Source organism: Phodopus roborovskii, unplaced genomic scaffold, assembly GCF_943737965.1.
Source record: "Phodopus roborovskii unplaced genomic scaffold, PHOROB, whole genome shotgun sequence".
Classification (NCBI taxonomy): domain Eukaryota; kingdom Metazoa; phylum Chordata; class Mammalia; order Rodentia; family Cricetidae; genus Phodopus; species Phodopus roborovskii.
In genome coordinates, this window is record NW_026126517.1 from 33,138,120 (window position 1) to 33,162,538 (window position 24,419).

The 24,419-nt window shown below is 38.9% G+C and overlaps 1 protein-coding gene across 1 annotated transcript in view; it reads left to right on the top strand.

Moving 5' to 3' along the window:
* Positions 1-5,088: 5,088 nt before the first annotated feature.
* Positions 5,089-24,419, top strand: part of Hmg20a (high mobility group 20A) — a 72,021-nt gene continuing 52,690 nt past the window's right edge. Inside the window, exon 1 of the mRNA XM_051197522.1 lies at positions 5,089-5,399. The gene's annotated coding sequence lies outside the window, so the exon portion shown is untranslated. The remainder of the gene's footprint in view (positions 5,400-24,419) is intronic.

Genomic DNA, 24,419 nt, shown 5'->3' on the forward strand with positions numbered 1-24,419 from the left:
GCATCTGGCTTCCTTACATTTCTTTCAGAGTCCTTGGTTACAAACACTGTACTTGCTTGGCTTGGTGACAAACACTGGTGGTAATCCAAGTCCTGGGGAGGCAGAGGCAAGACCAAGAGTTCAAGGTCAGCTTTGGCAACAAAGCTAGTAAAAAGCAAGCCTGGGCTCCATGATGTCCCAGTCAAGAAAGCCAAAAAGAAAAACACTGTATCCTTCTCAATTAGCTAAACTTTTAGCTGTCTTGTACTCTTCAACCTCCTCAGTGAATTACAATGTAGCTAACTGCTTTAAATTACTCAGAGACTTCATTCAAACCTTTATTACTTGCCCTTTTCTTGGTAGGACACAGGTTGACAACTCCTAGTCCTTCAAATAATCTCTTAGCTTTCTGACAAACCTTTTCAGTTTTTCTGTGTGTGTGTGTGTGTGTGTGTGTGTGTGTGTGTGTGTGTGTGTGTGTGTGTGTTGTGCGCGCGCGCGCGCATCCTTGGTCTATCTGGCATAGATAATTGACTTTCCCCCTTAGCTATTGGTCCTATCTACCTAACACAAACACAGAAATCATCTTTAATCTTTAATATTTGTTTATTTATGAGAGGCATTATCCCTGCACACATTTGGAGAATAGAGGATAATTTGTAGCAGTGGATTCTCTACTATGTGCATCCCAGGAATGAAACTAAGTTGACAGCAAGGACCTTTACCCACTAAACCACCTCATGGGACCCAATCTTTTTCTATTCTATAATCTATTTGTCTTATTCTACTGATAATACTCCACAAATCTCTCCTACATCTCCTCCTCCTCTACACTCCATGATATTCCTCACCAGGAATAGCTTTTTAACTAACTGGTCTTGCTTGTAGTTGTCCCCATACCTAACACAGCTTTCATTTCTCTGACAAAATGATAGGTCTAAGCCAGCTCTGATTGTATTGCAAGATGGTGGTAGGTTATTTTGTTTTTGTTGTTTATTTTATGTGTGTAGGTGTTTTGCCTTCCGGTGTCCTCTGACACCAGAGGAGAGTGTGAGATCCCCTGAAACTAGGGCACCGTATAAGTGCCCAGAATTGAACCCAGGTCCTCTGGAAGTGCCATCTCTCCAGCCCTGCTTTCATTTTTCAACTAAAATTTCACAGCCTTCATGGTGAGGTTAAAATTCCTAAGCTTGGTTTACAAATAGTGATTTTACTTCATTTTCCTGTTATAAAGCTGTGTTGTTGATGTACAGAAGCGGGGCTAATCTTAATTGAAATATGCTAAAGTGTAAAAATACCACCACATTCTGAAGACTTTGTATGAAAAGGAGAATGTTAAATATCTTAGTATTACTGCTTTATATTGATCACATGGTGAGATATTATTTTTAAATGCTGGATTAATTTATATTATGAATCTCAATTTTATTTTTTCTTAAGCACAGCTACTAGAAATTTCAAAGTACATACATGGTTTGTTTTTCAATACAACAGCACGAGGATAAAATATGTTTCTTCTTTTTGAACTTAGTTGATTCATATATTATTCAAGATTAGCTTGAGTAACTCACTAAGATTCCAGAACATCCCTCTGAGCCAAGAATCCAAGTCTTGAATCAACAAGCCTTCCTCTGTACTTTCTTCCCTCAGAGGCACCTGTGCACACACCTGTCATATATCACGCCATGTGGTAATTACCAGGTACCAGATAGCTCTCCTCCTAAAGTACAAGCTCCTGACAAAAAAAAAAAAAAAAAAAAAAAAAGGATCATTCTACATATACTCAGGTCCTACCACCCTGCCTAACACTTTGAAAGACACTCAAATACTTGTGTTTGTCCAAATGTGAATTTGGCCTGAAAGTTACAAGAACATTCGAACTCTCCAAGGAAAACCAGCCAGCTGGGAAGAACCCTGTTCTAGAAGCTCTAATGATGGAAGGAATAGGGCATAGGAATCACAGTAAAAGACAAAGGAGAAAATAAAGTTCACATCCACACTTGCCTCTTACAGTGAAAATGGGGATTTGCAAAAGTGATATGGAACCTTGAACTCACACTTGGCGTGCCAGGGACCACAGTTTGATTCCTAAATTGCTTTAACAATCCATCCAACAAAAGAGTATGACTTGGCAGGTTACAACACAAACAGCTAGAGCCCAGCACCTGTTCCTCTTAAACAGCACATCATTACAGTTAAAAACAACAACAAATCTCTCTCATGCAGCAAATGCTAATCTCATGATGCTTCACCATGGAGCAGTTTAGAAGAGTTATTATATGAAATGTGCCAAAGCCTGAATTTATGGTTGGTGCTTATTTGGCAAATATGGTTGGCACTGTTAGCTGTTAAAAGGCATGTATGCAAATAAGCAAATAAAAGTTTTTAAGCTCTCAGACTTAAATATTTACATTACTGTAAATGTAAAAAGATAAATGTTTATATGCATACACATATAATGTATTTCAGGAACAAACCTTTTAATGTGACTGTCAGAAAACAGTTACAAAGTGGCATTATTTCTTTATGGGCCTCAGGATAGACTCTTAAAATGAATTCTGACAGAATGTTAATGGGGTACAAATACCCCAGCAGAAGTTCCTCTGCTGTTACTAGACAAAATGAATAGTCAGCATGATAAAAACTCAGAATAAGCTTATCTTTTCCTCTCACCAAAACACTTCGCACAACACTGGAAACCAGCCAATCATAAATGTCCGTCCCTACACATAAGGTGGGAGAAAGGAGGGCTGCAAATCAAAAGGCTTTAAAGAAATTTCCCCCACAGAACACAGTCATGTTACTCTCTCCAAAATAGACATGATAAAATATTTTCTCATCTTCCCCTCTGACATCTATGGGAAGGGGATGTTTGTTTTTTCACATAGTTTGTGAGCTGGTCATTGCCAGAACTTACTGGCAATGGTATGAACTCTGCTTCCACTGTTAACTGTTAATCTCTCTGATAAGGCTACTAACTCCTATCTTGGAAGCCAAGGAAATGTATCTCACCTGCAATTACAGTTTACTGAAAAAGCCACCAAAAAAGTGCCAGGCCCTCTGGAAAGTAATTAGGGTAGCCAGTGAATTGAAAGACCTAAACTGCTCTTGAGATTACAAAAGAAGCCATCATGAAGTGAGTATTCCAAGATTGCTCATGGAAAGTTTTACCCTTGTGGATAATTCAAGTTTGGGCTTTCGGGGTTTTATTTTTATTTTTTCCACTTTGCAGAGAGCAGTATGTGTTCTCTTGACTACACACTTCATTTAGCAGGGGAGGTAAAGGAGAGACGCTGTGGATGAACAAAAAAAAAAAAAAAAAAAAAACCACCAGGCCGCCAAACAGAATACTCAAAGGAATTTCAATTCAGGTGAAAAGGCTGTTCATGTACATCATCCAGTAACCTAAAAATAGTCTTTTATGTAAGTCGCCAAGTATTTAATTGAAAGTGTAATCTTACCACATTCAACAGAGGCAAAGAAAAATGTACTGGGTTTTCTATAGTAAGGCCAATAAAGATGAAATCATAATTTTCCTCTAACTCATCTCTATCCATCAACGCCAGCCTTCCAATAACTCCATTCCACAGCTCTGATTCCTACATTTGAGTCCTTTAAAAAGCGAACTGCAGAAATGAGACTGGGGGGGAGGGAGGGACGAGGACTCCTCTTTTCTATTGCTCTCAGCAGTCAGTCATTGATGTAGTCCAAGAACGAAATCGAGCTCTCTCACTGACGGTGCATAAGATGGGGGAAAAAACGAGAAGGGGACCCAGTTCAAATGGCAAGTCATCTTCGAAGGAGAAAAGGAAAGTCTCAAGAATCCTTAAGTCAAAGGGGAAAAAAAAAAAAAAAAAAAAAAAACTGTCTAACCCAACCTCTCAAAATCCCAAACCCCTAAGCAACCCAGTAAGTCCGGGCGCGTTAGGGGTTCGCCAGCCAGAGCGTGAAGAGATCAGGCACAGAGACAACGATTCCGTCCTGACTGATGCTACAGGGCTGAGCCCTACCCTCCAAGGTCTGGGAGCTGGATGACCGTACAGACTTGGCAGAAGTCCTTCCTGCCCCAGCCTCTCGCGTCCAGCTCCTCTAAGGCTTCACTTTCCCCTGGAGCCAAGCAGCCCAGCCCCGGGAAGTCCCTAGCCGCCAGGTTCCAACTTTCCCTCCTCTTGGGGGCGCCGCGCTACCGGGACCATCTCAGCCAGGGTAACGAGGCCTGGGCCGACGGGGGGCACGAAAGGGCTCACGGCGCCCGCGGGGCGCGTGGGTGGCCGGGACGCAGCAGCCCGCGCCCTGCAGGACGCACCGGCTGCCGAGCCCCTGCGGCGCCGCCCAGTCCAGATTCCCCTAGGTCCGCGCGTCCTCACCTCGCGGCGACCCTGGCCCCATAAGCCAACGCGCGTGGGAAAGGGACCGGGGGTACGTGGGCAACCCTGCCCCCGTTACCTGAGCGGAGCACACGCCGTTGCAAAGATCATCATTGCCGCCCGTCCCGTCCGCTTTCTGGTGATCGCAGCCGCCGCCACCGAGCAACTGACACAACTAACTAACTACTCGCGGCCGCGGAGTCCACAGCGCGCTCCCGGCCGCTCGCCGTCCACTCAGCCTACTAGTCTGCTCGCTCCTCCCAACCCCGCACGCCGCCCCGCCGCGCGCACCCTCGACCGCTTCAGTTCTTGAGATAGCGCGCGCGCGCACCAAAGCTCGGCGTGTCGGAGCTCTCCTCTCAGCCCCATGGGAGGAGCTGCCAAGAGGCCACGCCTCTCGGCGTGCCAATATCCGGAGAACAAGACCTAGAGAAGGTCTGATTGGTCGGGGGGCGTGCCCAAAACTAGGGGGCGGGGCAGCCGGGACCTTGAGCCCACGTGATGAAGAATTTGGGTTCAATTAAACGCCAGTGAAAACTAACAGCGCGGTTTTGGACCTTTTCGGGGCCTAATCATCTTATGTCAACCAGTGGTCAAGTACAGAATAAGTGTTCTCAAAGGCTCCAGTATATAAAAATTGCCAATTTAAGTTCCACTATTTTTTGAGAGCCTTAGGTATGACAAAAACTACATTTCCCAAAAACCTTCGCGAAAGTGAGTCTCACCTTGCGTAGTCACGTAGTCCTTCGCCGCATTGGACAAAATAATCCCTTCATTTCTCTGAAAATATCGGGTATAATATTTCATGTCTCTCCTCACCGGAGCAATTCTAAATACCACCACGATAAGAGAAGTTACGTATCTGGAGGTGACTAAGTGATTAGGTAAAGAGTAAGAAAAGACACCAAAATAAAGTACTGCGGAGGAATTTCTGTCAAGCTGTGAGACGACGGAGTGAAGAGTGAAGGCGATTGAGAGGGGCTGAGGGAATTGTCCTCTGTGCGAGGGACTTTCATTAGTCCCCAGGCCCCTGCCTGCTCCTACCGTCAGCAGGTTAGTAAGCAAGACGAGCATGGGGGTGGCCACAGTCGAGATGTCCTTCCCCCTCTGAAGATCAACCCTCTTTTGCTGCTGCTGTTATTGGTTTGTCTTGGTTTGAGGCCCACTGAATGGGGGCGCCTCACTTCCGGTTGGGGGAAGGGAGACATGTTGTCATAGGGGAGGGGGAAATATAACTCACTTCCTGTGGGGTAGAATGATGTTTGGGGGGTGTCCAAGCCACTTCCCGTGCTGATGAGAGCCAGAAAAGGTGTCGGTTTGTGCCATTCTCAAAGACAGTTCCTACAGCCTTGGGTTGTTTTCAGGTCACAAGTTCGGTTCTTCCCCCAAGTTGTTATAATCACCAGGCCACGATCAGAATTTATGTGTTTTGTCTATGTATTATATGGAAAATTTCTGCCCAGCAAGATCTTCTTAATGCTTTCTCCAAAGAATTCAAAACAGCTTGTTAAAATTCTCTGCAAGACTTCGTACTTTGTTGTGTGACTCCTGTGGTGCCCACCCTTGCACCCTAGTCAGGTGTGTCCTTAACTGAGTAAAGTAGTGTGGTCTCTGCCTGGACGTGGAAGCAGGAACTTTTTTACCCACTCTTTTGAAGAGGTAATTTATTAGTTAGGGGACCGAATGCCTCACATAAATTGTGAGGCATTTTCATGTTTGCAAATGGAGAGAATACCTTTGTGCAGTACTCAAATTTAATGTTACATTAATAGATGTAGGTAGTCAGTATGTTACATACTTACATCTGTTAATTTAGGGCTCAATGATTTGCCTGGGAACAGCATCATCAACCTAAATACTGTTTTTATGTAGCTTGTATGTGGTGTTTGTAAAAGATGCATTTTATTGCGTTTCCCCCCCCCTTTGTAATTTAATCGAATTTGTCACAGATTTCAAACTGAAGTCTATTTATAGCTTTAAGACATGGCACAAGGATGATGGGTTCAGCTCACATGCTGAATAAGGAGGAAATAATTCACAAAGAACAAAAGGTGAATAAGACAGAATTTTCTGTTTTCCTTTTCTTTTTTTACAAGAAGCGGTATCTAAAGTGGAAATAAATAACAATTTTGATTCCTTGGCATCTCTTGCCAAGCAATACAGCATATGAGTGTATGCATGCTGGCAGAATCAGTCTATTTGTACTTAATTTTGTAAAAATCTCAACCTATTTTTAAACTTGGGATATCTTGAACCTAAAATTGCACTGTCCAATATTAAGATGAATGTTGCTGGGCGTTGGTGGCACAGGCCTTTAATCCTAGCACTCGGGAGGCAGAGGCAGGTGGATCTCTGTGAGTTCAAGGCCACCCTGCTCTACAAAGCTAGCTCCAGGACAGGCTCCAAAACAATACAGAGAAACCCTGTCCTGGAAAAAAAGGAAAATAAAGAAAGAAAACAGAAAAGGATGAATGGATTTTAAACTAAACATGGAAGTGTTTTTTTACCTTAATGGGGACATGAAAAAAAAATGATTTTTAGTCCTAGAAACATATATCTAGCACACATATGAACTCACAGAGACTGTGACAGCTTGAGCAGGGCCTGCACAGGTCTGCACTAGATGGGGTCCTAGAGCTAAAAAGAGAAGTGGATACATGCCCCCATCCCTCCACAAGCTTTTTCCAGTTGATAGCCTGTTACAAATGAAAAATTAATTTTCTCTAAAGGTGTGTCACTGGGGAAACTAACCACTCGTAAGGATAAGCTCCATGCCCAGTAGTAGATGGCCAAAATAAAATGCACTCAGTACGTATTTATAGATTCAGTGCTTCCCCCCCACCACCACCACCACCTTTATACCTTAGAGGTCCTTTGTGTATATGTATATGTTATGGCTTCCAGTTTCAAGATTTTATGGGATTCCTATGTGTGTGTCTATGAGTTACTTGTTTTTATCCCCAACCCTTTGGTTCTGTTTCTTATTTTGTCCTATTCTGATATGTTATTGTATTTTATTATTAAGGGGGTAGATTCCTATGGGAGGGGAGGAACTTAAAGGACTTGGGAGGGGGAGGGGAAGTAATCAATTATGTATTTTAAAAAAATATTTTCAATGAAAGAAACAAATTATTATTAGACTGGAAGTATTACTAAATGATAGACCACTTGCCCACTATATATAATATGAGCCCCTAGATTTGGGGTCCTATCACCAGTCCTGACAGGAAAAAAATAAAAATAAAATCAGCCTAGCCAGGTAGGTTGATGTATCCCTTTAATCTCAGCACTCAGGAGGCACAGACAGGCAGATCTCAGTTGAGTTCCAGGCCAGCTAGACATACCCAGTGAGACCCCATCTCAAGAGTAAATAATAAATAAATTGGTCTGATGGGCCAGGGATGTAGCTGAGTGGTAGAGCATTTGCCTCATATGAAAGGGCTTCCATTTCGTCCCCAGAGCCACCAATAAACAAAAATTCTGAGATTCTAAAATCAGTTAAAATATTACAAAATTTTGTAGTAGTTAATTTTTTAAAGATTAGGCAAAACGTTATCTATGGTTATTGATAGAAAGTTAGGGACATGTAACACTGCACCAAGTGGATATTAATTGAATAGAGAGAAAGTATTCATTGTCTTCTACATAAATGTAATAATATACTAGATGTAACCACCCTGAAAAATTAACCGTAGTGTTCAGAATTGAAATATGGAAGGATGTTAGAACTAAATGAGAAAGAGGAAAGCTAATGTCATAGTATTAATTGAGGTACAGTATTGGTATTGCCTTTTGGGAACCGCTTTGGAAAGCATGGGAGTTTATTAAATTGATCCTGAAGATATTCATAGAAGATATGCTGTGTAATAGAATGAGACAAATTGCAATGGAGAGACTTGTGCAGCTTGACGAACTGTCTGTTGAGAAGAAAGCAATATAGAAAGTACGTATCAGGAAGATGTTTTGTGATAAGTGACAGTTATTCGTTGGTCCTATCAAAGAAGAAATATTAGATACATTGGTGAAAAATAGAGAAGGAAGCCTGTGCAGCTCAGTCCTCCTCTTTTTAAAGAAGTGTTTCTGTGGAAAGGCTTATCATCTTCTGAGGGATTGTCCCCCTTAATGCCTAGTGTTGCTCTTCCCCCCCCCCCTTACATATTCCTAGTGTCAAAATTAGGAAAATAAAAACCATTTGTAAGCATAATGTTAATAAATTTTAGATTTTAATTTCACTACTTGCCACCTGTGATACAGAAGGTGTTGATTATTTTTAGAGTATTTGGAGTAAGTAACCATTTTCCTTTTCTTAAAGCAGTCATTGCATGCACTGCTTAGAGCATTTTGAAACATTACAATGGTAAGCCAGTATTCTCAAGTCCATCATACTGCAATTTGATCATCCTCAGAAATGCTACATAACACAAACCCTCTTTTCAGCCTTTTGGTTACCCTGTCCTGTAAAACTGATATTAGTGTTGTATAACAGGCAGCTTTACTTGATACCTTGGTGGTGGTGGTTTTTTTGTTTGTTTCTGCTTTGTAGTTGAAAGCTAAAGGGGACAGTCTAGCAGTTTAAATGGTTTTACATTTATTGCTTGGCTGCAATTTATTTCTCAACTTTTGCATATATCAAATGAGAATTCCTTTTACATGGATTCTTGTGATTTCAACAAAAACTGAATACTGCTGTGTATCAGTCATGTTCTAATTTCAAGTACAAGAAATACAAATACCCATATTCTCTTGGAGATTCCTTCCTGATTGATGGATCAAAGCTAGAATTTTGCTTACTTGGTGTTCTTGGGTGAGATATATATTATAATCACTGTTCAAACTGGATTAAGGTGCATTCCTAAATTTGATATCTCTTGATCTTGATTTCTAAGCCATTCTAAAATTTATTTTTAATATTTCCTTTATTGTTACATGTATCATGGTTTTTCTGTTTTAATTTGCTTTGTACTCATTGTGCATGAACAGTAGGGAAAACTGGAGATCAGACTGGCCTAGATCAGAGCTAGTAGTTTATTATGAAGCAGTTAGCTTCTGTGAGTCCCTGTTCCCCTAATCTAAATATGACTCCTTGATGAAAGGACTAGGTGTAGTCCTGGTGGTAAGAATTTGAAGAATGCTATTATGTAACCTAGTGATTCTCAACCTTCCTAATGCTTTGACCCTTTAATAGAGTTCTTCATTATTCTGTTGCTACATCATAACTGTAATTTTGCTACTGTTGCACAGGATCTCTAATATCTGATCCCAGAGGGTTCAAGACCTAGAGGTTGAGAACCACTGCTTTGACCCTCAGGCCCACTTCAGCTATGCTGGCTATTGGGATTCACCCATTTTTCACTTTTAAGCTCACATATAGAAAACAGGGGTAGGTTCATTGACATTCTGCCTTCTGTCAGCATGCTCACTAAGTAGTCAACGTTTGTTTATTCTGAGAATGAAAAATAACACTAATCTCAACTGTTTTCTGAAATGTACTTAATAAAGAATCAATAAAGTACTTTAAATTGTTTTTGGAAGACTATCAATTCATTTTCCCAGATACTGAGGCCCCTTACACTATGACCATGTCTTTCTTTACATTTGAAATGGGATGATGTCTGAGAGGGTTAAATTCTGTAATATACCCAGCCTTTCTCACTTTGCTCTTGTTGTCCTCTGACATACTTCCACTTTTCCTGGGAATTCCCATGTAGTAAAGTCTTGCCCTGTGTTCTTTCTAAGTACCTTCAAGAAATATTTTCTGATATCTGTCCTTGTCTCCCTCTACTCCCAAATCATCTGTGTTCTGTCTATTAATCCTCCAGAGTTTTCTGTGCCTTTATTATTCACTTAATATCCATGTTCCTGATGTTTACTTTAGTTATTATTATTACATAGAGAAATGTCCTCCCAGAGAAGGCTGAATAAACTATATCCTGTTCATCTCTGGGTTTGCTGTCATACCTGGAACAATGTCACTCACAGGCTTTGATTTAATATTTATGGAGTTCAACTGGCACTACGGTTGTAGTGAAATTAAGATGTAACTTTTATATACTGTTTATGCTCAGCGTGAAGGATTATGGCCAGTATATAGTAGATATCTTAGATGTGTGGCTAAATCATCATTCTCCCATTTGTAAGCTTTTTGTGATGTTACTATCATATACTAAACACCTGACATGTGTTCATAACTATGAGAATTGATCTCTGCATCCAATGTAATTGATAAAAAGTAATTTGTAACTTACATGTGAACTCATCTAAGTGAGTGATGGGAAGGTCAGCACACATGGTATTGGGAGAGATTACATGCATGAAACACATGCATGTAAACATTTTGATTATATTTTCCCCCATTACCTTCTATTATCCTTTCTCCTGATCCCCTACCTCTTCCCCTTTTTATTCCCTTTTTATTGTCATGTATTCTCCTCACCTAAAATCTACATATGAAAAAAAATATGTGATACTTGCCTTTCTGGGTCTTGGTTTTTTTGTTTAACATAATGATCTCCAAGGTAAGCAACATGATTCTGTTCTTCCTTATTAATAAGTAATATTTCATTATAGATACTTAGAGAGAGAGAGAACCCAGGAGTGGTGTAGCTGAATTGTGTGGCAGTTCTGTTTGGGGGGGGAGGGTGTTGTTTATTTGTTTCATTGTTGTTTTTGAGCCAAGGTCTCACCATGTAGACCAGGCTGGCCTTGAATTCACAGATATGTACCTGCCTCTGCTTCCCAAGTGCTAGAATTAAAGATGTGTCCCACCGTAACATGCCGTCTTTTTGTTGTTGTTGGTTGGTTGGGGGGTTTTGTTTGTTTTTTGTTTTTGCTTTCTTCAGGATGGCTTTGCTGAGAAGGATGACATGGAATTTCTTTTACATTTCCCTGATGACTGAAGAGTTGAAGAATTTTTAGCATTGCTCTGATTTTCTTTATGCCTGAATAAAATTCCATTGTGTATATATACCACATTGTCTTCATTCATCAGTTGATGGCCATCTAGATTGGCTCCATTGTTTAGCTATTGTACATAGTGCAGCAATAAACATGGATGTACAAGCATTTTAATTGCATACCCAAGAATGGTATGGCCAAGTTGTGAAGTTTTTTTTTTTATTTTGTGTGTGAGGGGGGTAGGTGTGTGTGTGTGTGTGTGTGTGTGTACCCAGTGTCCCATTTGTGCATTTGTAGAGCCAGAGGTCAATATCAAGTGACTTCCTTTACCATTCTCCATTGTAAGGAGTAAGGTTTTTTCTGCCCGCCGCCGAGTCTTGTCCCGCCGCCACGCCAGCCCCAAGTAACACACAGAGACCCTGTATATGATATAATTCTGTTGACCAGTTACTAGTTTCTTATCGGCTAGCTCTGTGTTAATTATTAACCCATTTCTATGTATTTCCACGTGGTCTTACCAGCAAGAGGCAGCTGGTGGGTCTAGTCTCTCCAGACTCTCCATGTTGGCTCCTCCTTCCTATTTCCTCCTTGTCTCCTAGTCCCTCCTATCTTCCTTTCCTATTGGCCAACAGTGCTTTTATTCATTAACCAGTATGAGAAACATATACAGAATGACATCTCCCATCACTCCATCCTTTTTTTTAACCTGTATTTTATTTGAGAAGGTCTCTTACCACACTAGAGCTAGCTCACTATTTCAGGTAGTCAGCATGCCCCTGACCCACCTTTTTATATTCTTCCTACAAGACCACCACACTGGGCTTTTATGTGGATGCTGAGATAAGAAATTCATGCTTGCTTATCAACCACTTTATCCACTGAGCTCTCTTTTAGCTGCGTCTTGGTTTGCTGTGATAAAATACTCTGACAAAAACAACTTAAGTGAGAAAGGGTTTATATCCTGTTCACAGTTCCAAGTGACAGTCCATCATGGAACTCACAGTGGCAGGAGTTTGATAAAACTGCTCATAGCACATCCACAGTCAAAAGTAGAGAACACAAGTTAACACAGGCATTCTAGTGTTTCGCTTTTTCCACTCATATGCAATCAAGAAACTGCTGCTAATGCAATGATGGAAGGAATGCTTCTTGACAGGTCATATGTGTCTATGAGTTTATTAATTCTTCTAGATCTTCTAATTCTGCGGAATATAAGTTTTGAACTATTTCCTGATAATCTCTGGATTTCATTGTAGTCTGTTTTAGCTCCTCTTTTTCATCTCTAATCTTATTAATTTGGAATTTTCTGTTTCTTTTGGTTAGTTTAGCTATGGATATGTTAATATCTTTTCAAAGAACCAACTTCTTTTGTTTAATACTTGGAATTTTTAAAATTCCTTCTCTGGTTTCTTCAGTGACCCACTGACCTTTCAAGAGTGTATTGTTCAGATGTATTTGTGTAGTTTCCAAAGTTTTACTTGCTATTGGTTTTTAGATTTATTCTACTATGATAAGATCACAAAAAGAAGTTTTCTTTTTGTTAAGGTTTGTTTTATGATCTAGAATGTAATATATTTTAGGGAAAGTTTCATGAGCTGCTGAGAAAAATGTATATTATTTATATTTTAGATAGAATATTTTTTATATTATCTGTAGAGTCTATTTGATCCATGCTATTAAGTTTTTGTTTGGGTGTTGGTTGGTTGTCTAATTGAGGTATCCTTGGCTTACCTCAAACTCCTTCTGTAGTTCAGGATGACCTTGTATTCCTGATCTTTCTGCCTCTACCTTCCAATTGCTGAAGTTAATAGGCATGTTTTCCCACACCTGGTTTATCATGTGATGTAACTATGAACTTTCTTCATTTGTTTTGAATGCAGGTGACCTATATAAAAATGGAGTGTTAGAAGCCAGGCAAAATGGTGCCTACCTGTATTTTAGCCCTCAATACAATAGCTGAGACTCAATGATTGCTCTAAGTTTGAGGCCAGCCAAAGCTATGAAGTAAGAACTTGTGTCAAAAAACGTAGGTAAGTAGATAGATGGTAGGTAGAAAGAGAAAGAGAGAAAGCACTTTTTTTTTCTATTAGGGCCTATTATGTGATCTGTTTTGCTCATTAATGTTTGTGTTTCTGAAATTGGGACACCAATTTCTTATTCAGTTAGACCCTTTTTTAAATATGTGATGGCCTTCATTATCTCTTGAGACTAATATTTATTTTAAATACACTTTTCCAGCTACACTATCAGAATAGCAATGCTAGCCTGTTTTCATCTTCCATTTGTTTGACATTGATTCCCATCCTTTGGCTCTCCTGACCCATGGGTGTCTTTGCCAGTGAGGTGTTTTTTGGAGACAGCAGGTAGTTAGATTTTGCACCTCACTACCTTAGCCAAGCTCCTGCTATATAAACACCTTCCAGTTTAGTATCTGGCCCACTGCTGTACCTGTCTCCTTGGGATGTCTCTTACCCTGAGGCTATGTCAGGTCAGACTCCCTGGCTTGTGCTTGTTCCCTGTTCTTAGGTCCACAGAAGAACTCGGTTTTGAGCAATAGATTCCCTCCGAAGATGGTGGGAGCAATACATACAGAGCAATAAAATGGAATCACTGTCTAACCCAAACCTGCAGCTGGATCTAAGGCTCCTGTTGTTTGTTCTGAGGGTAGCATGACCCATCTCTTCTCAGCAGGCTGCCTGGCTTACCTCCCCATAACCAGGGAGCCACAACTGCAGCTGGGTCCAGCAGGACTTTCCTTGGCCATTTTCAGTTGCCCTACCACTCACTACCTTTGTGAAATTCAGAAGCTTTTCCTTCATCTCTTCAGAAGAGAGTCTGATCCTATTACTGACCCTTCTTAAACTGTTTGCAGCTTCTGTCCTGCAATCTTATAAGAGGCTGAAGAAAAAAATGATTTGACTTTTTTTTTCTTAATTCTTCCAGTGCCTTCAGTGTTTTACTCATGGTTCAAAAATGTGCTTGTTCAGTCTTCATGTTTCTAGAGTTTCCCTTGCTATTGAAGATTTTAAGTTTTATTCCTTTATGATGTGGTATTATAGAAGAGATTATTTTGATATTTTATGTTTGGTAAAGTATGATCTACTTTGGAGAAAGATCCATAAGCTGCTGAAAAGAAAGTGTTCTGTAGTTGTTAGAAGGAAAATTCTGTAGATGTCTGTAAGTCTGTTGACCTATAATATGGTCTTTGTGTTCTGAAGTTTCTGTATTCATTTTTTTCCTCTAAATCACCCAAAGTCCCACTTTGTTTTGTAGTGTTTGTATTATAAAATCGATAGCTGCCATTCATGTATATTTACAGTTATCTCTGTTGTTTGTTTTATGAAACAGAGTATTTCTGTGTATCCCTGACTGGACTGGAACTCACAGACCTACCTGCCTCTGTTCCTGGATGCTGGGATTAAAGGTGTGCACTACCACACTCAGCTCAAAATATAATAATTTCTTGATACATTGTTTCCTTTATCAATATAAAATGACCTCCTCTATCTCTTCTGATTTTGACTTAGTCTGCTTTATCAAATACTCCCTGCTTCTGAATCCTATTGCTTAGGATATCATTTTCTATTCTTTCACTCTTAGTTTGTCTATCTTTGCCAGTGAGGAGTTTTCCTTATACAGAGTGAACAGATCTTTTTTAAAAAATACATTCATCAGGCATTGGTGGCACATACCTTTAATCCCAGCACTCAGGAGGCAGAGGCAGGCCATCTCTGAGTTTGAGGCCAGCCTGATCTACACACTGAGTTCCAAGACAGCAGAGAAACCTTGTATGGGGGGAGGGGGTAAATAAATACATAAATAAATCCATCCAACCTGTGTCTTTTAATTGGAGAAATAAAAATGCTTACATTCAGAATTATGATGGAAAAACATGTACTAATCCTGTCATCTCATTTTTCTAAAATTTGATTCTTTCCTGTGTCTTCTGCAATCTGGTTTAATGGTCATTCCTAGGTTTATTTCTCCTTTGTTTTGGAATGGTAACATTGCTGGATATAGCAGCAGTGTGTTCTTTGAGGGCTTGAAATACTTCATTGTGAGAGTTCTTGGCCTTTAGCATTTTGTTGAAAAATCTTAGTCTGGGGAGTTTCCTTTGTAAGTGAGGTGGTGTTTTTTTCTACAGTTTTCAGTATTTCTTTTGTATGTATTCTTTGCATCTTAACTATAAAATGGGGATTCTGAATACCTCCTGTTCCTGGAAATACATATTTTTTTATCACCAAGATTTTTGTTATGTTTCCAAAATCACATTTTTAAATGAATTTCACATCCATATCCTGTATTAATTTCTTTAATTTGTTCTGTTGTGTCTCTGTATTTTCCTGGAATTTGTTGGTCTTTCAAAAAAGACTATTCTTTACATTCTTTATGTAGCATTTTGTTTATGTCTGGAGGGAGATAGGAATGACCTGTGTGCAGTCCCTCACTGATGCTGCCTACTGTTGTTGTTATCTCTTTGCTGTACGAGTAGACCGCCAGCAGTAGGTAAAATGAGACATAAAAATGAGAAAATTAAATATAGAAGAAAACAAATAGAAAAACTGTCATAGTGCATATTTCTGAAAGTGATATTTTCTGTATTATAATATGAAAGTTATTGGTATCAGGAACTTATAGGGGCTTGAAAGATGGCTCAGTGGTTAAGAGCACTGACTGCTCTTCCAGGGATCCAGGTTCAATTCCCAGCATTCACATGGCCCCTTACAACTGTCTGTAACTCCAGTTCCAGGGTACCCACACCCTCACACAGATATACGTGCAAGCAAAATATCAGTGCACATAAAATAAAAATAAATAACAAATTTTTTAAAAAAACAGTATTACAGAAAGCACTGTTACTTAAAAATACTGTTCTAGAGTTATATCCTAGCTGTACACTTACTAGTATTTGATCTTACAAAGGAAAGAGGTAGTAGTGGAGAGACACCTCAGTGGTAAAAGTTACTTAACAATAAGCCTGATGACCAGGACTCGATTCCCAGGACCCATCTGGTGGGGAGAACTAACTCCCAAAGTTTCTCTTTGACCTCTCTACATGTGTGCATCTCCCTCACACATACCGAGAGAGAGAGAGAGAGAGAGAGAGAGAGAGAGAGAGAGAGAGAGAGAGAGAGAGAGAATAAATTTTAAGAAAAATAAGGAGGTAATACTATGTCTGCGTTAAATTAATCTGAAGTATCTGTGCATAGTAATCCCTCCATAGTTTTGTTACCAGCCATCTTACATTTAATTTTCTTGTTCTCAAGAACTTTATTAGGCTGTTATTTTTTAAATATTTTAAGTGTTTTGTCAGATTGACAGAGGGTCTTTGCTTGAGGCAAAGAAGCTCTAGGTCTTGTGGAGATGGTATATTAGTTATTTTTCTTGTTGCAACAAAACTGACTAAAGCAATTTAAGGAAGGAAGGAAGGCTTTGACTGGGCTCACAGCTCCAGGATAGAGTCCATCATTTTAGGGAAGTCCTGGTGGCTGGAGCTTGAGGCTATCCTCCGATTGCATCCACATCAGGAAACCAAGAGAGACTAAAAAAAGCAAAATTTTTAAGTCTGTCTAGGACTTCCACCCATAGAACATACCTCCAGCATTAGTATAGGTCTTCCCAGCTCAGTTAACCTAATCTGGAAATTCCTTCAGGGGCATGCTAGAGATTTGTCTCATGTGATTCTAGAGCCTGTCAACTTTCAATATTAACCATCAGATGGATGGACATACAATGTAATAGAATATTACTTTAACTAGGCAAAGATGTGTTACTTTTGTTTATGCTACATTTGTTTAATTATGTAAAGAGGTGTTGTTGTTTCTGCCTTGCCTACCTAAGGCGATTGATTGGTGATTTAATAAAAACCTGAACTGCCACGTAGCTAGGCAGTAGAGTGATAGACAGGATTGGTGGGCAGAGAGAAGAAATAGGAAGAAGAATATAGGAATGAGAGAGAAGAGAAAATGAGTGGGAGAGAAAGGGTCCTGGGCCAGAAGTCAGGTAACCCACAGACAGACCTAGAGGAAACAGGAAAGTAAGATACACAGAATGAAAGAAAGGTAAAAAGCCCCAAGGCAAAACATAGATAAAGAGAAACAGATTAAAACAAGAGCTAAGGCAAAACTGAGCATTCATAACTAATAACAAGTCTTTGTATCATTATTTGGGAGCTGGAAAGCCTGCTACAATATGGAGTTTGCAGAAGGAATCCCAGATAATAAGGATTTAGAGGTTGAGCTCCCACAGAAAAGCATAAGAAACCAATAGTCTAAATTTGTTTTCTCCTCAAAGTATTTGTTGCATAGGGTCCAGAGCTATAAGAAAATTAACTCATGTTACTTTAAGCTAATAGTCTTAAACGATTTGTTAAAGCAGCTATACAAAACTATTGCATAGGTATAGGGAAAATAATGGGAAAGTCTAGAATAAATGTTAGTTGAGGGAGGAGAAAATTAGAGCACACTTATAACTAAATGATAATGAAGATACAACACCTCAAGCAACATGTAAAGTAGTTAGAGCTATTAGTAGGAATTTACAGCCTTGAATGTATATATTAGAGAAGAAAAATGTCAAAAAATTGTTGATTTAATTATGTCATGCGGGGAGATAGCAAACCAAACCCAAAGAGGTCAAAGAAAGGAAATAGTAAAAAGTAGAAATAAATTAAATAGAAGACAATGTACAGTATGTTATATACAAACCAGAAGTTGGTTCTTTGAAAAGATTCAGGAAATGTATAGACCTCTAGCAATACCAATGAGGGGGAGATTAAATTACCATTATCAGGAAAGAAAAGGAAATCATCTTTGTTTTCAGTTGTTGAGACAAGCATCACTATACCTCTATCCATGATCCTCAGAATTATAGACATGAGCCATGGGCTACCATATCTGGCTGAAAAAAAAAATGATATTCTTTTACAGATACTATAGCTATTCAAAAGGGTAAAGAGATAGGAACATCCTCATAGATTTTAAATTTTAGGTGAAATGAACAATTTTTTAAACACATGTCACCCAAATTAGTCCATGAAAAAAAATAGAATATCTGAATACTTATTTTTATCTGTTAAATTTAATCCATTTAAATTTTTCTGAAAAAATTCCAGCCTATCAGTGATTTTCTTTTCTCTTTTCCTAGAGGCAGTTAGTACACTGTGGTGATGGCTATATCAGTAAATTCTTTTAAAATGTTTAGGCCAGGCATGACAGCACATGCCTTTAATCCCAGCACTTGGGAGGGCAGGGGCAGGCAGATTTCTGTTAGTTTGAGGACAGCAAGGGCTATATAATAAAAATTTGTCTCAAAAAGCAAACAAAACATGTTTTAAAGAGAAATGAACAACCAGGCATTGGTGGTGCTCACCTTTAGTCCTAGCACTCAGGAGGCAGAGGCAGATAGATTTCTGTGAGTTTGAGGCCAGCATGGTCTACCAGGGTAGGTTCCAAAACAATACAAAACCAAAAAAAGAGAGAGAGAAAGAGAAATGAGCCCAGCTTGTTTTATCAGATTGACAAAGCCTTGATGCCAAAACTGGGCAGTGATGTTTTCAAGAAAACATAGGCCAATCTATTTATTATTATTATTATATTACTTGGGGGTTCAGGTATCCAAAAGACTTTACAGACAATTAAGCCAGTGAAGAACTTTAAGCATCTTAGAAATAGATATAAAAGGCAATCAGATTTCAAAATGACAAAATATTTTAATAAGCACTCCACAAAAGAAACTATTTAAAGGTTTATAAAGATCATATTTGTATCAGATAAATGTAGAGGTAAACTACAATGTAAAACCATTGCATACCCATTATTATAATGACTAAAATTAAAAAGACTGGTAATAGCTCAGTATGCTGATATATACCTATAATTCTGCCACTTAGAGGCTGGGTCAAAGGGATCCTTCCAAATTTGGGACCATCCTGTTCTACATAGTGACAGCCATGTTATGGCTATATAGTGAGAACTTGTCTCAAAAATCACCAATAAAAATAGACTGACAATTTCAAGAACAAGTGATGTGAACCAAATGCAGCTCATGCTTCTATAGGTTCATGAACTGTTCCAACCCATGTGGAAATCAGTTTGGCTATATATTCTAAAAGTTAATGCTGTCCTCCAGCCTCACTATCTCTTAGTGTACTAGTCAACAGAACCTATGTATACATTCACCAAAAGACAGGAATGAACAGCAATGTTCATAGGAGCAGCCTAAATGCCATGAAGGTAGAATGGGTTAGAACATACCTTCTTTAACAAAGTAGATGATTATTATGTGTATATGTGTACAAAAGAACCCAGACAAAAAATAACTACATACCATATGAATTCAGTTCAAAAACAAGCACAAACAAATCTGTAGTGTTAGGTGTCAGATGCTTACTTCTGCAAAGATAATGCAGAGGAGGGGCTTGTGGTGGGGAATTTCTGCCTTGTAATATTCTGTTTATCCTGGTGTGGCTGTAGGTTATACTGCATACACTCAGTCAAACTAAGTATGATTTCAATTGCTTAAATTTATATAGGTTTATTTAACCCTCTAATTGCTCAAGTGACTTTAAAGATTATTTTTCTATGCATTCCCTACCCACAAACAAAATAAGCATGCTTCAGCTCCCATTGCTCCATCAACAGACTCTGCTCTTAGAGTGCTAGTAACCTTTGTGTTGTCCACCAACATAAGCAGGCATCTTGCACAGTCTCATGTACTTAGTCAGAATCACGTGGGTTTCCTCTTTTTGTTTTTCTCCATTGAAATTGTGTAGCACCATTTCCTGCTCATCTGCCTACCTCTGTTCATGTCCTCTAGTTCACCTTTATAAGCTTCTCATTTATCTAACTGTTGAGTTCCTCAAGACACAATCCTCTTTTTCTTAATATGACTTTCATAAGTCATGCCTCAAGTTCACAATTTAAAGTTCTACCTGTCACTCTTAATGAAAATGCCTAAATGTCTTTTATCTCAAACATTTTTCTGAGCTCCTGTAAATGACCTCCAACTTGAAATTTTGTCTTAGAGTCATCTTAAAATAAATATATCAGATCTTAAACTCCTGGTTTTTCCTTATATTTCTAACAGCTTAAGCAACTAATATCCCAGTTAAAAATCCCAGGATCGGAGTCCTGAGATAGCCCATCAGGCAAAGGTGGTTGCTGCCAAGCCTGGCAACCCAAGTTCACTCCCTAGGACCCATATTGTGGAAGGAGAGAACCAAATCCCACAAGTTGTTCTCTGACCTCCACATGCCTGCTGTCATAAACCCCATGACAGACAGACAGACAGATATATAACCTAAATAACTTTGACTTATTAATTTATTTTTATTTTATGTGTATGGATATTTTGCCTGCATATATGTCTGTTTACCACTTGGGTGCCTGGTGCTCATGGAGGCCAGAAGAGAGCATTTAATCCTCTGGGCCTGGAGTTACAGACAGTTGTGAACTGCTATGGGTTGTCTGTGAGAGTTACCAGTGCTCTTAACCAATGGCCCATCTCTCCAATCCTCAAGGGCAGGCACGCATACCCCATCCATACTGCTGCAGAGTCGTATTGCTTCTGCTTCCTGACTGTCTCAGATCCATCCTCCTCTGCTCCATCTTCACTGCCATTGTCCTATTCTAAGCCACTATTATACTGTGGTAGGTTATTGCGGCAGCTGCCTGATGGTCTGTCTACATTCATTCTTACTCATCCACTGTTGACACTGAAATCAAAATAATCCTCTGAAAAGCATAATTGCCATGGAATCCCTGTGAAGGTGAGATTTAAATGAGGCAAGATGCCACTACACCCTTGTATTGGCTCCGTGGGTAAAGGTGCCTGCCACCAAGCCTGCTTGCTACCTTGAGTTTGGTCCTCAGAACCATCGTGGTGAAAGAAGAGAATAAATACAGCTCTTTAACGTAGCTCCATGTGTGCATGACTTGGTTCCTGACTATCTGTCTTTGTTATTTGCCTCTCCTGTGCATTTTCTCTCCAGCCTTTCTCTGGAGCACCAAATTCCCTCCACGTCAAGTCTTTTGAAGTGTTGGTTTGTTAACATGGGGTCTAATAAGCTTGTTCCTCAGTGTGGAAAAAGACCTACTTAAGCATTTGGCTCTCCGTGGTATGTTACTTTCTTCAGATGGGCCTCATTTAAATGACATCTACTATTGCCCAATAGCTTTCTATTCTTTTTCTTAATAGGATTTTCACAATTTTAAAATAATTTATTGACATATGCATTCAGTATATTACACCTCAAGTTGAAAGGCAGGTACTATTACTATCGTGTTCCTGGCATCTTATCCATGATTTGGTATAAATTATGTGTTAAAAACACATGGTAAACAAGAAAATGTATCATGGCACATTAAAGTACACTTTGGGGGGCATTTTACAGTTGTGTCCTGTGCCCTGATCATAAAGAGATTATTTCCTCTGGTTCAATCCTTTCCAGGAGTGCTCTCTGAAAAAGACACTGAGTAATCATTGTGACGCCTGGAGACAGTTTTTGATGATCAGCCAGTCTTACCAGTGCAGAGCTACATTGACAGTGTGGGCAGGTTTTATTTAAGCCTCCACAAAGGAGCATACGCTTGCCTGCATTTCTTAGAGTGGAGCTCTTTAAAAACTAAGGGCAGAGTTGAAGTCTCAGTAGCAATGTTGGCTCACTGATTTGTCTTTCTTTTCTAGAATGCAGTTCTTTAGAAAACGTAACAGCCCCGAAAAGAAAGGTGATCTAATGTATTTGTTTGCCACTAATTTTGACAGTATTGTTTATGTTAAGATTATTATAAATATACCATGATGCTACCATTTTAATTACATGGCATATCTTTTCATGAGATTAAAGCAAAAGTGACTGCATTTCACAATGGTAATGTCTTCATATATTTGTATGATACACAATTTTTTATAAAATAGCCCGCATTTTCTTAGATACTTTGTGTTTACATTCACTCTTTTTATCTTAGAGCTTTTTCTTTATCAATTTAATTATCCCATTGACACTTTCATGTATTGTATCATTATACACACAGCCCACCTTCCCTATCTACTCTTCTCACTTTGGTGGTGCTTTCATATCATATATATTGCTTCCCTCTTTCTCCTCTCTCACAGCCCCCTTCTTTTGTGTACACACACACACACACACACACACACACACACACACACTCACATAGGTGTTTATAAATTTCAATCTCATTTTTCCTATGAGAGAAGCATGGAGTATTTCTGAACCTGATCAGTTTGCTTAATGACCTCCAACTGATATGCAAATACCATGATTTCACTCTTAATAATTGAATAAAATTCTATCATGTATATGTACCACATGTTCGTCATCTACCTGCTGGTGAGCATCTAAGCTGGTTCCATATCTTAGCTGTTGTGAATAGTGCAGAAATAAACATGTGTGCAAGTGTCTCTGTGGTGTGCAGACGACTTAGAGTTCTTTGAGCATATACCAAAGAATGCTAGAGCCTTATCTATGTTAGTTCTAGTTTTAGTTGTTTGGAGTTGGGGGTAAGGCTCAGAGGTGCCCCATACTGATTTCCATAGTAGCTGCACCAGATTACATTCCCTCCAGCAGTATATAAAGGTTTCTTTCTCCACATGCTCCACATTTGTTGTTTTCTTGATGATACCCCTAATTGGAGATGAGGTAGAATCTCAAAGCAGTTTTAATTTGCAATTCCCTGGCGAATAAGGTTGTTGAACACTTTCAAATATTTAATGACCGTTTACATTTCTTCCTTGAGAACCATTAGACTAGTTTTAAATTAAATTACTATTTTTAAAGCTGGTCTCAGTAAAATGGAATGCTTAATTGTACATATGATAGGAAATCATGAATATAACAGTTTGAAATAACTTTGTGGCTACTAGCATCTCTCAAAATCCTTGGGGAAAAAAGATCAGTTTACTACCAGGGTGTTATTATTATTAATTTTTATTATTTTTTGCATATATATCTGAATGTCCACCACATGCTTTCTTGGTGCTTGCAGAGGTCAGAAGAGGGCATTGGCTCCCTTGGAACTGGAGTTACAGAAGGTTTTGAACCACCAAGTAGGTTCTTGAGATTGAATCTGGGTCCTCTGCAAGACAACAAGTGCTGTTAGCCACTGTTGTCTCAACCCTACTATGTTTGAAATGAAGTAAATTTCATTTCAAGAGGAAATGTTTGTTTTTTACTATATGTTTACTATTTATCATATATCTTAATGAACACAAATATTATATTCTTATTTATTCCTGGAATCTAGTATTGTACTTGGAAGCTGTCTGTAAAGGAGAAAACATGATCAATACTCCCTGACTATGAGCAGGTTTCTGGCTCTGGTGGGGAAGGAGGTAGAATGACAAGAATAACAATTTTGAGTGCCTAGGAAAAACACAGCTTTCTAACTTTAATATTATTCATCCTACCTTTAACAAAATTATTCTTCTCTCTGAATGAAATATTTTTAACATTTCATGTATTTATTGATATTTTCAAATTTACACGAGATTCATAACTGTTCTCAGGTAAGTAAAATTGGAAGCCCCTGAGTTTATAAATACCTGCTGCTGGGTATGACTAAATGAGTTTCTGGAACTCATAATCCTCTGGTTGCTACTGCAGGCTCTTTCTTTGGGTTTTTAAAATGTAAAATATTGACTCTGGAGCTGGTGAAGTTACATCTCTAATACTGTAGCAGTATACAAATGTGATCCATTTGGATTCCAGAGGGAGTGGGGGCTTTAGTAGAAAGCACTCTGTCATAGTTTTAAAATCTCCTTAAGTCAGTTGCCAATTTAAGCAATGAAATAGAGTGCTTTTGTGACCATTTCAAAGAAAAAGCAATCTTATTTTGTCAGAAATACAATGTTAACTGCTGATCATTTATTTACTAGCAAAATAACTACTTGCATAGGTCTCATTTGCAGATTTCTTCTCCCTGGTGTTTAATTAATGTATGTATGTATGTATGTATGTATGTATGTATGTATGTATATCTACATATATATATATATGCAACACATGATACTGAGAGTAGTGTATAAATTTATTTATTGTACAAGGGAAGAGTTGGGTCAATTATTTCTAGCTTTAATTTCAGCCTTTACTAATGACATGTCTTGTTATATTTTTTTAGCAACTTTGTCTAACAGCACCCTTATTGACCAAGAATAGATGGG